This window comes from Oncorhynchus clarkii, chromosome 15 (genome assembly GCF_045791955.1).
Source record: "Oncorhynchus clarkii lewisi isolate Uvic-CL-2024 chromosome 15, UVic_Ocla_1.0, whole genome shotgun sequence".
NCBI classification, from domain to species: domain Eukaryota; kingdom Metazoa; phylum Chordata; class Actinopteri; order Salmoniformes; family Salmonidae; genus Oncorhynchus; species Oncorhynchus clarkii.
Genome location: NC_092161.1, coordinates 34,541,875 through 34,558,696, shown reverse-complemented (window position 1 = coordinate 34,558,696; position 16,822 = coordinate 34,541,875). Strand labels below are relative to the sequence as shown.

At 42.4% G+C, this 16,822-nt stretch overlaps 1 pseudogene; it reads right to left on the bottom strand.

Moving 5' to 3' along the window:
* LOC139366842 (ribonuclease 3-like) overlaps window positions 1-16,822 on the bottom strand; it is a 160,735-nt pseudogene that overhangs the window by 64,622 nt on the left and 79,291 nt on the right.

Below are 16,822 nucleotides of genomic sequence, written 5' to 3'. Positions count from 1 at the left end.
TTATGACAAACTAGCCAGGGATGGCCCAAAACAACAGGTGTAAAAGGTGAACGAAAAATTAAAAAAGAAATGGTTTCACTATGATTACCAGAAACAGTGAGGGTTAAAGGTAGCGTCTCACGCTGAATCCTGGGGAGAGGACTACCATCCAGGGCGAACAAGGCCGTGGGCTCCTTTAACTGTCTGAGAGGAATGTCATGTTCCCGAGCCCAGGTCTCGTCCATAAAACAGCCCTCCGCCCCAGAGTCTATTAAGGCACTGCAGGAAGCAGACGAACCGGTCCAGCGTAGATGGACCGACAAGGTAGTGCAGGATCTTGAAGGAGAGACAGGAGTAGTAGCGCTCACCAGTAGCCCTCCGCTTACTGACGAGCTCTGGCCTTTTACTGGACATGAAGTGACAAAATGACCAGCGGAACCGCAATAGAGACAGAGGCGGTTGGTGATTCTCTGTTCCCTCTCCTTAGTCGAGATGCGGATACCTCCCAGCTGCATGGGCTCAGCACCCGAGCCGGCAGAGGAAGATGGTAGTGATGCGGAGAGGGGGGCGACGGAGAGCGCGAGCTCCTTTCCACGAGCTCGGTGACGAAGATCAACCCGTCGCTCAATGCGAATAGCGAGTTCAATCAAGGAATCCACGCTGGAAGGAACCTCCCGGGAGAGAATCTCATCCTTTACCTCTGCGCGGAGACCCTCCAGAAGACGAGCGAGCAAGGCCGGCTCGTTCCAGCCACTGGAGACAGCCAGAGTGCGAAACTCAATAGAGTAGTCTGTTATGGATCGATTGCCTTGACATAGGGAAGACAGGGCCCTGGAAGCCTCCTCCCCAAAAACAGATCGATCAAAAACCCGTATCATCTCCTCCTTAAAGTCCTGATACTGGTTAGTACACTCAGCCCTTGCCTCCCAGATTGCCGTGCCCCACTCACGAGCCCGTCCAATAAGGAGAGATATGACGTAGGCGACACGAGCAGTGCTCCTGGAGTAAGTGTTGGGCTGGAGAGAAAACACAATATCACACTGGGTGAGGAACGAGCGGCATTCAGTGGGCTCCCCAGAGTAACACGGCGGGTTATTGATTCTGGGCTCCGGAGATTCGAAAGCCCTGGAAGTGGCCGGTGGATCGAGGCGGAGATGGTGAACCTGTTCTGTGAGGTTGGAGACTTGGGTGGCCAGGGTCTCAACGGCATGTCGAGCAGCAGACACTTCCTGCTCGTGTCTGCCTAGCATCGCTCCCTGGATCCCGACGGCTGAGTGGAGAGGATCCGAAGTCGCTGGGTCCATTCTTGGTCGGATTCTTCTGTTATGGTGAGTGAATGAGGACCCAAAAGCGAACTAACTTAAACAGAGCTTCTTTAATAACCAAACATAGGTAGGCTCAGATAGACCGGCAGATTCCGACAGGACAGGACAAGGTTACAGCAAACATGACGATAGTCTGGCTCAGGCATGAAACACAAACAAGAATCCGACAAGGACAGGAACAGAAACAGAGAGAGATATAGGGACCTAATCAGAGGGAAAAAGGGAACAGGTGGGAAACGGGGTGAATGGGTAGTTAGAGGAGACAAGGAACAGCTGGGAGAAAGCGGGGGAGAAAAGGTAACCTAACAACGACCAGCAGAGGGAGACAGGGTGAAGGGAAAGGACAGAGACAAGACACAACATGACAGGACATTCCCCTTGTAGGCTTTTCACGATAGGCATATTAAACTTACATTTTACTTCAGTAAAAAAAAGGCGTCCATCTTCTTAATCAACAATAGCCTAGGCCAATGTTCCTCTCTCGCCCTCTCCCTCTCCCTCTCAGCAGCAGGCACATATATCTAAGGCAACACGCGAAGAGTGACAAAATGGTGCGGAAGTGCTAAATGATATAGGCAGCCATGGACAATTTGGCAGAATACAATTGAATTTAATTGGCTTTTAATTTATTTTAATTCTGCCAAAAGCCGGCCATTACAGGCTAATGGAAACCCTGGTTTGTCTGTGTCTGCTCCGCACCTATACATACAACAAGGTCTGTCTGGAACATGCCAGACACACAGACAGACATGTCCTTCTGTCTTCTATGGTCTCATCAACATTTACATTGACATATCTCACAGAAGGCAGCAAAACTAATGTGGAGAGAATGACTGGAGAAGAGGAAAGCCCCCAAAATTGTTAAAGACTCCAGTCACCCAAGTCATAGACTGTTTTCTCTGCTACTGCACGGCAAGTGGTACAGGAGCACCAAGTCTAGGACCAAAACGCTCCTTAAACTTCTTAAGGCTAAGCCCCTTTTTCCTCAATTTCCACCTGAATGACATGCCCGAAGTAAACTGCCTGTTGCTCAGGCCCTGAAGCCAGGATATGCATATAACTGGTACCATTGGAAAGAAAACAATTTGAAATTTGTAGAAATGTTAAGATAATTTAGGAGAATATAACACAATAGATACGGTAGGAGAAAATCCAAAGAAAAACCAACCAGAAATATTGTTTTTGAGAGACCATCCTCTCAGAATGGCAATAATATGGTCATATTGAAAATTAGCTCCCTGGATGCAATTCCTAAGGCTTCGACATGGTGTCAGCAATCTATGTTCAAAGTTTCAGGCTTGTAACTTCAAAAACAAATAAGAAATATCAGTTTTAGAACAGGGACATTCGTGTTTGCGCGCGTCATGAAGACAGAACGCACCTGCTAACATTGGTTTCTGGTGGAACATACTTCTGTCCGTAAGTACATTACATTTTATGGTATCTGAGAAGTAGATAGAAACGGATTTTGACTTGTTAATCGTTATTTGTGAATGTATGAAACCTGTGCCGGTGGAAAAATATTTTGATGCGGGGCGCCGTCCTCAAACAATTGCATGGCATGTTTTTTCGCTGTAATAGTTACTGTAAATCGGACAGTGCAGTTAGATGATCAAGAATTTAAGCTTTCAACCAATTTTAAGACACTTAGATGTACATAAATGTTTAAAATAATATCCATAATTTGTAGGATTATTAATTTGAATTTGAATTATTGAATTGAATTGCCCTCCGGTATCATCGGAAGTTGTCCAGCTAGCGGGACGCCTAGCTCTACCACCAAACCATAAGACTGCTGAACAATTATTCAAATGGCCACAGGATTATTTACATTGACAACCCCCTCTCCCTCCAATGTTTTTTTGTACATGCTGCCACTCACTGTTTATTATCTATGCATAGTCACTTCACCCCTACCTACATGTACAAATTACCTCGACTAGCCTGTACCCCCACACATTGACTCGGTACCGGTACCCCCCCTCATTATTGTTATTTTATTGTGTTACTTTATATTATTTTTTACTTTAGTTTATTTGGTAAATATTTTCTTAATTCTTCCTTGAACTGCACTGTTGGCTAAGGGCTTTATAATTAAGCATTTCACGGTAAGGTCTACACGTTGTATTCGGCGCAGGTGACAAATTAAGTTTGATTTGAGTGTGAGTGTGTATGTAAGAAAGCGGTACTCTGGGGGGGGGGTTACATATATACAATATGTATTTTGAGCTGTACATAATATATATTTTATACATAATTTTTTTTATCCATCTACGGATACAGAATGTCGGGACAAACAAACAAAATAGATTATTTCCAACCATTCTGCAGAGGGTGGGGCGGATAGTTGAGCCAAACCTCCCGTAGGTCCTGTAAAAGGGAAGAGAGGAGGAGATGAGGAGAGATGGAGAGCGAGGGTGGGTGAAGGAGAGACGTGGGGGGTGGGATTATTGAGTGAATGTGCTTTGAGGACCCCCACACCTCCATGGAGGGAGATAAAATAACAGTAAGGCTGTGTCATAAATGGCACTATATTAAAGTAGTGCACTATATAGAGAATAGGGTGCTATTTGAGATGCACACTGAATGAGTCAGCAGCATGTCGTTCTGAGCACAGAGATCTCCTCATCAACCATCACAACACACCAGGTCCTGAGGCAAAGCCATCACCACACACACACATATATATAAATGCACACAAAACACACACACACACACTTGAAAGCTCCCATCACCCCACACTGACAGACACTGGCCTGTGTAGACAGATATGCATTTGTGCTGTACGTTCCTCCCGTTGGCTCACATAGTCGCCCTGTTTTTTTATCCACACAACAGGAGTAACTTTGATGGATAACGGCAGGATAACGCTGTGGTAACACAGCAGAGACGGCCCGGTTGCTATGGAGACAGGTCGCCAAGACACAGTTTGGTGCTGGTTTCATACTGGGTGAGTCATTCCTGAGATAGAGCGAGAGAGAGCGACACACAAGACAGGGCCGGCAAGTCTGTCATTGGGGCGTTTAAGGGTTTTTTAAAGGGATAAATAGATAAACCTTTAAAGATGCTACACCTTTGGTTGGCCGCAATGAGCACACACACCTCAACTACTCTCCAACGCTACTGCCTTCATGGTAAGGCACTGAGGTGATGAAAAATTCATGAAAGTGCTCAATATGTTCGAGCAAATGCTTTCATTCGTTTTCACATCTCTTCAAAGGTAAAAAGGCCCTAAGTACATAGCACGTACTGAGTCAACATCGTATTGAGTGAAAAATCCACAGCCGTGGTGAGATGGTAGATGGCATCACTCAACACCACTAGCTATAGCTACCATCAGAACAGCCTCATTTTGTCAGGGCATGGACTCTACAAGATGTCGAAAGGGTTCCACAGGGATGCTGGCCCATGTTGACTCAAATTCTTCCTACAGTTGTGTCAAATTGGCTGGATGTCCTTTGGTAGTGGAAAATTCTTGATACACACTGGCAACTGTTGAGCCTGAAAAAACCAGTAGCATTGCAGTTCTTGACACAAACCGGTTTTCCTGGCACCTACGACCTTACCCCGTTCAAAGGCAATTCAATATTTTCTCGCCCATTCACCCTCTTAATGGCACACATACACAATCCATGTCTCAATTGTCTCAAGGTTTAAAAATCTTTCTTAAACCTGGATTTAACGAGTGACATTAAGGAATCATAGCTTTCACCTGGATTCATCTCGTCAGTCTGTCATGGAAAAAGCAGGTGTTCTTAATGTTTTGTATACTCAATGTTGAGTATATGTAAATATTATTTATGTTGTCTCTAAATAACCTTTCTTGCATAATTAAGATGTCCATACGCTGCATTTCAAATAATCGGGAATAATCAAATTAATTCAGGGCTTCAGGGCTAAATATAAGCATTCAATCATAAGACCCACTAAAACTGTATTATTTCATCAAAATAGTTGAATCTGCTTTTTTGTGCAATAATCAGCGATCTGGCTTTCATGTCGGTCTATGAAAATGCCCTTTTTGTTACACATTTATCTAGAACCATGTAAAATGCACATCAACGAACAAATCACCAACTTCTGATAACAAGCAATATTGAAAATGAACACAGGTTTCATAAACATCTCTCAAACACAAGCCCACCTGCTAGTGAGTAGCTAGCTAATCTTTATATTTAAAGTCTAGCCAAATTGGATTTAATTTCTTGCTAACAAGGTAGAACAGTTCACGTTTAGATGTTGAAGTCAAGTGGCCTACCTGGATAAGAAAATGCTTATTTCTCAGAATGAGAACGAGTTGCCAATTGTTGTTAAATGTGCATATGTGACATTACGGTCTCGTCGCGTGCAACATAAACTGCAATGCCACGCGACAGAAACAGAGCATTAATTTTTAACAATCATGCTAATTGATACTCCTGTCTTAGTAGGGTCTTCTCTGTTCTAAATTTTGGGAGTTGAGATATAAAAAGCGCATTTTACTCTACTACAGTACAATAACGTCTCTGTGTTTCTGTGTCTCTGCGTCTCTGTGTTTTGGTGTCCATATAACTGATTGTTTTGGACCCCAAATGCAAATAGTGAGTTGCAACTGTTTGTTGTCAGAGAGGAAGATGAATCCCCAAGCCTAGTGGTGAAAATCTGCTGATGTTTTGTCTTTGTTTTAGTATGGTCAGGGCGTGAGTGGGGTGGGCAGTCTATGTGTGTTTTTCTATGTTGGGGTTTTGAGTTCGGCCTAGTATGGTTCTCAATCAGAGGCAGCTGTCAATCGTTGTCCCTGATTGAGAATAATACTTAGGTAGCCTGGGTTTCACTTTTGGTTTGTGGGTGTTTGTTTCCGTGTGAGTGTTTGGGCCACACGGTACTGTTTCGGTTTTCGTTTTGTTCACATCGTTTATTGTTTTGTAGTTCAGTGTTCAGTTCATTTCAATTAAATATCATCATGAACACTTACCACGCTGCGCTTTGGTCCGATCCTTCTTCCACCTCTGAATTGCGCTACACATATTGACCAGAAACACTAATGTTTCAATTACAGATGACATCCCTAAGACAAACCAGAAAACTGGTTTAAATGATTACGCCCACATCAAGTGGGGATTTAACAATAAATGTTTTCCTGAGCGAGGTGTAATTGCAAGGGACAAATCATCAATACTACCACTATGTACAGGTGAATCACTGCAATTTGCTAGGATGGTGCAGGATCATTCTCTTCTTGAGTCCCTCCCTCCCGATCCTCCATCCCTCACTCTATTTCTCTCTCTCCCTCCCTCCCCGTCTCTCCATATTTCTCTCTGTGTCACTCTCCATCTCTCTCTGTCTGTCTCAATCCATCCTTCTATCTTCCCGTCTCTCTTAAAAATGAAATGCCATGCAAACGCACAACTATTTGAATCACAATGATGACTTTTTCTAATAATGAGAGTATAAATGAAAACAGGCTGCTGAATAACCAGTAACGTATTGAAGAAGTCAGAGGGTTCAATCAGTGCTGCTCTCTCTAACCCTCTAAGAGAATCAATCTTCCACAACCCACTCAGACTAAGGCTCAGCACAGCCCTGGCACTGCATGGTAGTGTTGTCACGATACCAGAATTTTGACTTTAATACCAATACCAGGTTTAGTATCATGATACAGGAAAAATCTGGTGGGACGTGAGTTGGCAACCGGAGGGTTGCTGGTATCACATTGTAGATGCCAGTGCCTGCTGTTGTATAAGGAACTTGCACAAAAACTGCTGGCTGGCTACTGCTAGCAAGCCCAGAAAAACACGAAGCAGTCTAAATAGAGTGGCAAGAAAATGTATGTGTGTCACGCCCTGACCTTAGACAGACTTTTTATTTCTCTATTTGGTTAGGTCAGGGTGTGATTAGGGTGGGAATTCTAGGGTTTTCTGTTTCTATGTTGGTGTGTTTGATTCCCAATCGGAGGCAGCTGTCTATTGTTGTCTCTGATTGGGAATCAGATATAAGTTGTCAGTTTCCTTTTGGGTTTTGTGGGATCTTGTCTTTGTTTGTTGCTTTATTGCACGACTAGCTTTACATTTGCTTTGTATTCATTGTTTTTTCCCAGTGTTACGTTTTCAAATAAAGAGAGAACGTACGCCTACTACGCTGCACTTTGGTCCGGTCATTTATCATACAACGACGAGCATAACAATGTGAACCCTTTGGAATTTCCCGGATTTCTGCATAAATTGGTCATCAGATTTGATCTGATCTTCAGCTAAGTCACAATAATTGGCAAACATAGTGTGCTTAAACTAATAACAAAGTATTGTATTTTTGTCTGTATTGATTACATAATTTCAACATTCACAGTGCAGGTTGGAAAACGTATGTGGACCCCTAGGCTAATGACTTCTCCAAAAGCTAATTGGAGTCAGGAGTCAACTAACCTGGAGTCCAATCAATGACACGAGTGTGGAGATGCTGGTTAGAGCTGCCTTGCCCGATAAAAAAACTCACAAAATTTGAGTTCGCTATTCACAGGAATTGCCTGATGCGAACCATGCTTCGAACAAAAGAGATCTCAGAAGAGCTGAGATTAAGAAATGTTGACTTGTTTAAAGCTGGAAAGTGTTACAAAGTATTTCTAAAACCCTTGATGTTCATCAGTCCATGGTAAGACAATTGCCTATAAATGTAGAATGTTCAGCACTGTTGCTACTTTCCCTAGGCGTGGCCATCGTGCAAAGATGACTGCAAAAGCACAGAGCAGAATGATCAATGAGGTTAAAAAGAATCATAGAGTGTCAGTTAAAGACTTACAAACATTTCTGGAACATGCTAACATCTCTGTTGACGAGTCTACAATACGTAAACACTAAACAAGAATGGTGTTCATGGGAGGACACCACGGAAGAAGCCACCATTTTTTTACAATGGTGGGGGAGTGCCAAGATGGAGTCACAGTGACTTCAACACAGCGCGCCACATCAGTCATCTATTGTATAATACATTAGCCGGCACTCATCATCTGCTCTGTAAGCAAAGTAACTCAATAGTTTGCATTTGGAGCCAGATTTTCAACAAACTGTGGGCGTAGAAGTACGATGATTTCATTAGAAGAAGCCTTGCAGAACTTGTAGACTCACACAGGAAAGCAGCGCTATAGATGAAAGGAGAAACTAGTGATCAAACATGAGTTAGTAAGTAACCCATCTTTGGTTGAGCTTGCATGACTCGCCCTGCTCCCTCCGACAGTCAAACAAACAGTGAATTTTTTCATGAAAGTAACTGAAAGTAATATAACGCGTTACTTTCCAAGCAAAGTAATATTGTAAAGTAGAATGTTACTATTGTTAAATGCAATGAGTAATATGTACACTACTTTTTAATAAACAAATCCCAACACTGGTGCTGTGTCAGCTGAATGCGCAAGAGGCCTGGCTAGCTTAATTCTGCCCCCTTCAGATTCAAACAAATTACTAGACAGACTTGATCAGCTTAATCCATATATGATGTGAGACACATTTGACAGACGTACCGAAAGTAACAAAAATGTGAGTACCGAACCATTTTTCATGTTCTAGTATTGAAAAAGTAAAACATTTCTTTAACGTACTGTGCAACACTACTGCATGGTGCGAACGAACACACAAGCACAAGGACAGACAGACACACAACATGGCTCCTCTCAATCATGCTGGCTGGGACCTCCTGGGATTACTGGACATCCATGATTGGGACATAATGGTGTGCTCTCTCCCTCGCTATCCTCTCTCCTTCTTTATCTCTCGTACCATTCTCTCCCACCTCTCTCTCTTTCCATGTCTCTCCGTCTCTACTCTTCTCTCCTTTCTCTCATTGAGGACCCTGACAAATTAGTATAAAGGGAAGGGCTGTCAATCATTCAAACCACAGTCTTGAGCCAGTTCAAATCAATAACACCATAGAACTGCAGATTAATAACAATCAATAGGAGAACATACTGTACATGGTCAGTATAGGGATTAAGGCTCCTTTTAACCAGAATGGTGATAAATAACCCTTAAACTTGGCTAAAGATTGAGCAAAATGTTTTCTGGTATTTGAATTTGGATATGAACTGGGATGAAGCATTAGGACAAAGCATGAGTAGAATTTCTATTGGACCTTGCATACAATTGGATAATAATGCAATCTTCACTGTCTTTTTCATTGATTACATACGTATGGTTGTGTTGTGTATAGGCCACATCTCTCCATCTATTTGAGAGTCTTTTTATACAATGCATTCGGAAAGTATTCAGATCCCTTGACTTTTCCCACATTTTGTTACGTTACAGCCTTATTCCAAAATGTATTTGTTTTTCCCCTCATCAATCTACACACAATACACCATAATGACAAAACAACTACTTTTAGATTTTGTGCAATTTTTGAAATGTCACATTTACACAAGTATTCAGACCCTTTACACAGTATGTTGTTGAAGCACCTTTGGCAGTGATTACAGCCTCAAGTCCTCTTGGGTATGACACTATTGTACAAGCTTGGCCCACTTATATTATGGGAGTTTCTCCATTTCTTCTCTGCAGATTCTCTCAGGCTCTGTCAGGTTGGATGGGGAGCGCTGCTGCACAGCTATTTTCAAATAAAATATTATTGGTCACATACACATATTTAGCAGATGTTATGTGTAGCGAAATGCTTGTTTTTTCAGGTCTCTCCGGAGATGTTCGATCGGGTTCAAGTCTGGGATCTGGCACTCAAGGACATTAGGAGACTTGTCCCAAAGCCACACCTGCATTGACTTGGCTGTGTGCTCAGGGTCATTGTCCTGTTGGAAGGTCAACCTTTGCCCCAATCTGATGTAATGAGCGCTCTGGAGCATGTTTACATTAAGGATCTCTGTACTTTGTCCGTTCATCTTTTGCTCCAGACTAGTCTCCCAGTCCCTGCTGCTGAAAAACATCCCCACAGCATGATGCTGCCACCACCATGCTTCACCGTAGGGATGGTGCCAGGTGTCTTCCAGACGTGGCACTCAGGTCAAATAATTCAATCTTGGTTTCATCGCAGCAGAGAATATTTTTTCTCATGGTCTGAGAGTCCTTTAGGTGCCCTTTGGCAAACTCCAAGTGTCTTGTACTGAGGAGTGGCTTCCGTCTGGTCACTCTACCACAAATGCCTGATTGGTGGAGTGCTGCAGAGATGGTTATCCTTCTGGAAGGTTCTCCCATCCCACAGAGGAACACCTCCCAGACCAAGACCCTTCGCCCCTGATTGCTCTGTTTGGCCAGCTCTAGGCCCCTGATTGCTCTGTTTGGCCAGCTCTAGGAAGAGTCTTGGTGGTTCCAAACGACAGAGGCCACTGTGTTCTTGGGGACCTTCAATGCTGCAGACATTTTTGGGTACCCTTCCCCAGATCTGTGCCTCAACACAATCCTGTCTTTGAGTTCTACCAACAAATGCTTCGACCTCAAGGCTTGCTTTTTGCTCTGACATGCACTGTCAACTGTGGGACCTTATATAGACAGGTGTGTGCTTTTCCAAATCATGTCCAATCAATTGAATTTACCACAAGTGGAATCCAATCAAGTTGTAGAAACATGATCAATGGAAACCGGTTTTTGTTCTGACAATCACTGTCAACTGTGGGACCTTGTGTTTACAGGTGTTTTCGTTTCCAAAAAATGTCTAATCAATTGAATAACCACGTTAAATTAATGTAAATCAGGCATTTCAGTTTTTCATTTGTAAAATACATGTGCAAACATTTCTAAAAACCTGTTTTCACTTTGTCATTATGGGGTATTGTGTGTAGATTAATGAGGAAAAAAGTATTTTAATACATTTTAGAATAAAGTCAGTGGAGGGAAAAGTACCCAACTGTCATACTAGTAAAAGTAAAGATACCTTAATAGAAAATGACACAATTAAAAGTAAAAGTCACCCAGTAAAATTGTACTTGAGTAAAAGTTTAAAAAAAAGTAAAAGTATTTGGTTTAAAATATTTCTAAGTGTCAAAAGTAAAAGTATAAATAATATGAAATTCATTATATTATGAAACTCAGATGGCACCATTACACTGATTTAAAAAAAACTTTACATACTCCAACATTCAGACATCATTTACAAATAAAGTGTATGTGTTTAGTGAGTCCACCAGATCAGAGGCAGTAGGGATGACCAGGGATGTTTGGTTGATAAGTGAGTGAATTGGACTATTTTCCTGTCCTGCTAAGCATTCAAAATGTAACGAGTATTGGGTTTGTAAGTAGGAATTGGAAAATGTAAGTAGTACAAAGTATAATATTTTCTTAAGGAATGTAGTGAAGTTAAAGCAGTCCAAAATATAAAGAGTAAATTACAGATTCACCCAAAAAACGATTTGGCTAGTACTTCAAGTATTTTTACCAAAGTACTTTACACCACTAACAAAAGTCAAGGGGTCTGAAAACCTTTCTAATGTACTGTATGTGGTGTTTTTCAGGGCTCCTACTAAAGCCAAGAAAAACAACAAACAAAAGCTCTCTCACACACACTCACACACACTCACACACGACTCCCTCAAATAGAAGAGAAGAATAGCAACAACCCTGGAGAGAGATGTTGATTGTGTCTGAAGAAACAAAGTAAACCAACATATTCAACAAACACAAAGTCAGACAAGGGAACATTTTGAAAGTACTGTTGGTACATTCGATGAAAACATGTAAAAATCTTAAGTGAAAAAGAAAGATAGTATGAGAGAAAAAACATTGAGGGAGAGGGATGGAGGGGAGTGCGCTTAAATACAATTAGACGTGGGTAGATACAGTTGAAGTCAGAAGTTTACGTTGATAACAAACTATATTTTTGGCAAGTCGGTTAGTACATCTACTTTGTGCATGACAAGTAATTTTTCAAACAATTGTTTACAGATTATTTATCTTAAAACTCACTGTATCACAATTCCAGTGGGTCAGAAGTTTACATACACTAAGTTGACTGTCCCTTTAAACAGCTCGGAAATTCCAGAAAATGATGTAATGTCTTTAGAAGCTTCTGATAGGCTAATTGACATAATTTGAGACAATTGGAGGTGTACCTGTGGATGTATTTCAAGGCCTACCTTCAAACTCAGTACCTCTTTGCTTGACATCATGGGAAAATCAAAAACAATTCTAGACCTCCACAAGCCTGGTACATCCTTGGAAGCAATTTCCAAATGCCTGAAGGTACCACATTCATCTGTACAAACAATTGTACGCAAGTATAAACTGCATGGGACCACGCAGCCGTCATACCGCTCAGGATGGAGTTGTGTTCTGTCTCCTAGAGATGAATGTACTTTGGTGTGAAAAGTGCAGATCAATCCCAGAACAACAGCAAAGGATCTTGTGAAGATGCTGGACGAAGCAGGTACATTACAAAGCCCTGACCTCAATCCTATAGAAAATTTAAGGGCAGAACTGAAAAAGCATACGCAAGCAAGGAGGCCTACAACCTGACTCAGTTACACCAGCTCTGTCAGGAGGAATGGGCCAAAATTCACCCAACTTATTGTGGTAAGCTTGTGGAAGGCTACCAAAAAATGTTTTGACCCGAATTAAACAATTTAAAGGCAATGCTACCAAATACTAATTGAGTGTATGTAAACTTCTGACCCACTGGGAATATGGTGAAAGAAATACAAGCTGAAATAAATGATTCTCTGACATTTCACATTCTTAAAATAAAGTGATCTAAAACTAAATCAATTGAGGTAGAGGAGGCTGTGGTGATGGTGAGCATTAGGAAGCCATTTCTTTTCTACCGGTTAGCTGGCTGAGGTAGTGAAGTGGGGCTGTCAGAACCAGCTCCTACCTGTGTGAGTGTGTGTTCAGCATTGGACTGCTTGCACTGTGTAAGCCTAGCACACTCTACTGGTAACCCATGTCCAGAAACCAAGTACAACAGGCTAAAAGAGTGGTTGTGCAAATCTAACAGGAACAAATACACAATCACAATACACGTGTTTCACAGGGACGTTTTAATGTGCTCAAGTCTCTTGGCCTATGTATTCCATTCAAGGGAATCAATTTGATCATTTCCCATAGGTTTTCACCCATTTACAGTCGGCACCAAAATTGACATTTGTGAACATTGAATTGAATTTAAAATCTAGAATTGTTTTACTGAGGGGTTAGATTTGAATGTTTTTTTCAGATACCACTCTATTTGGTTTTTTCTTCTCTCCACGCTGTTATTAAAAACCCTGCATCGTTCCATTCAGTGTGGCCGTGGATTTTGATGGGGTGAGGGCTGTCTGTTGCTGCTGTACAAAACCAACAAAAAGTTAGACAGTCACATAGCGCTGTGGTGACCACGTTTATTGTCATGGCAACCCCTGGAACGTTTTCATAGGATGGTCGAGGACGGGGACGGGGTGGATTGATAATAGGCAGTAGTGGATTATCTCTCATTATGGAGATTACTGCTCAGATAACCTTTTTTCTAAGAATGGAGCAGAATGCATCGTCTCAACAATATCCAATATAGTACAATCGCGCAGACACTCACACACTGTGGAGGCTGTCTAGAGAGGCCCTTCCTTCACCTGTAAGATGGCATAATAACCTTGAGCTATTTCTATAACAAACTAACATCATTAAGACATTCACATCTACATATTTCACAGGCTCCCTATGGAGAGTTGATATGTTAGATTTTCCTGTATTGAATTATAGTACAGTCATTTAGAAACTAGTGGAAGGCAAGGTGTTGTGCAAAAAAAAACTGTCACGTTTAACTGTCTCTGTGTGAAACAGACATGAATGTTAAACCAATTAGGGATTCATTTTAAACCCACTAGGGACATTGTCTGAGTCCCAAATTTTACCATACGCCCTATGTAATGTGCTACTTTTGATCAGAGTCAACAGGGCTCTGGTCAATAGTAGCACACTTTGTAGGGAATAGGGTGCCATTTGAGAAGCAGGCATTTTGATTTGGTCTGTCATAAACAACTGGTACGGGACTGAAGTTCTCTGACCATAATAACACACTATGGAACTGACAGCAGAGAAACAGAGGGATAGGGAGAGAAAGAGGGATGGAATGAGAGAGATAGAGCGGGAGATAAATAAAAGAGAGAGAAACAGACGGTGAGTGGTGAGTAAGTGACAGTGTATGGGCCCATGAGCATCCATGTGTGAATGTAACACCACTCTGAACAGAGACATCCCTCAGTGGGCAGAGAACATAGAGAGAAATAGAGAGGCCTTCAGCTTGACACATCCCAAATGGCACACCATTCCATTCATAGTCCACTACTTTGCCCAGAACCGTATATGTTTCACTTAAAATTAGTGCACTACATAGGCGATAGGGTGCCATTTGCAACATAGCCCTTTTATAACTTTGGTAATGTGGTGTGTAAAGACAAATTGGGAGTGTTAAGTTATAGACAGAGTTTTCTGTAACTGGTATGGCTGACAAAGTGTAAATCTTCATCTTATTGTTCCATCATGGGGAGAATTCAGCTGGTGGTGATGACACTGATATTTTAAAATCCAACACATTTAAATTATCCTTCATTATATCCCTCCCACATTCCCTCGTTACTCACTTCTACACCCTCTTGCTTCCTCCCACATACACTAATTAATACACCCACTCCTACACACCTTACCTCCCTCCCTCCATCTCACTTCGTCCCATTTCCAGTTCTCCCTCACTTATTTGTAAACCCACTCCCTACTACACCTCCTCCTCCTCCGACCCACCCCTCCCTCTCTCTCTTTCCCAGAAATCTTTCCCTGTCCTCATCTCCCGACACCAGTGAAACCAACACCTGTGTCATCATTTAGATAATGACTATAGAGAGAGAAACAGTGTGTGTCGTTAGACTATTGCTATAAGAGAGAGAAACAGAGCGCGCAGCAGGCAGTCTTGTTGCTATAGCCAAGGGATGTTTATCTGCTCTGCTCCGCACTGTTTGTTTCTATTGTCTACGAATCTAGGAGAGGGTGTGTGTGTGTGTGTGTGTGTTTATGCTTTCTGTGCATTTTTGACTCCGAATTCCTTTCTGTGGCTTTAGCAGTCGAGCCGCCTCCCTTTCTTTGCTGTGATTAAGTTTTTGCTAATTCTTCTGTAATATTTGTTGTTTTAGGTGGAAACTTTTGATAACGCACCTTTATTATATATATTTTTACCTTTTTTCTCCCCAATTTCGCAACTCCCGTACAGACTCAGGAGAGGCGAAGGTCGAGAGCCTTGCATCCCCCGAAACACAACCAAACCAAGCTGAACTGCTTCTTGACACAATGCCCACTTAACCCGGAAGCCAGCACACCAATGTGTCGGAGGAAAACACCGTACACCTGGCAAGCACGTCAGCGTGTACTGCGCCCGGCCTGTCACCGGAGTCGCTATTGCGCAATGGGACAAGGACATCCCTGCTGGCCAAACCCTCCCCCAACCCGGACGCTGGGCCAATTGTGCGCCGCCCCATGAGTCTCCCAGTCACGGCCGGTTGCGACAGAGCCTGGACTCGAACCCAGAATCTCTAGTGGCACAGCCAGTACTGTGATCCATTGCCTTAGTCCACCGCGCCACTCGGGATGCCCTTGCACCTTATTTTTTTATCGCCCAGAGTTACTGCCTTCATCCACAATCATTCAGCAAATCCGGGTGCATCTATTGTATCTATTTACTGTAGCTGAAACCCTCACAACAGGCTGCGTACAGAGACAGCCTTTGGTCACTGATTCCACTCCCTGCATCCCAAATGAAACCCTATTCCATACATAATGTACTACTTTTTACCAGGGCCCTTAGGCCATATAGGGAGCAAAGGGGTCTGAGCAAAAGGGCTAACAAAATCGTCTGCACGCATCTCTCTGTAGAAACACAGACTCCCGCATCACACACACACACACACACACACACACACACACACACACACACAAAAACGGATTTTCCACCAGCTTTGTGCCGATAAAACGATTGCAAAGCTGATAAATAAAATTGGCACCGGCCAATTGTCCAGTAGGAGAAATGTTATCCCATTGCAAAATAATGGATTTTAGCCTACTCTTTGATTGAAATAGCTGTCAATGTAGTGCGAGAACTGCTGATACAGCTGTTTGTTGCTGTTGGAATGAAACGTGCTTTAATAAGCACAATCATCGCACAACAATTCTAAAGGCAATCGCATGTAAAAAATAAAAAAAGCTAATGGCCAAGACTGAAAAGAGCTACTACTTTTATTTCTCAACTGGTAATTGAAGCATGCTTCTCATTCAAGTGCATAGGCAACTAGGCAAGGTAAAAATCTGTCGTGCTGCCCCTGAGCAAGGCAGTTAACCCACTGGGCGCTGAAGATGTGGTGGTCGATTAAGAGGGATTGGGTTAAATGCGGAAAACATTTGGACAACTTTCCCCTTACTTCAAAAGTTGCCTAGCAAATATCCAACCAACTTAGTATTGTTTAATAAAGACTTCCATATGACATTGAAATCAGTAGCGTCTTTCTCTCATGTTCTATTTGTTTTCAAATCAACTTTATTTCATTCTCCAGTAGCCAAAGGCACAATCCTAGTCATATTAGCAACCCATGCTAG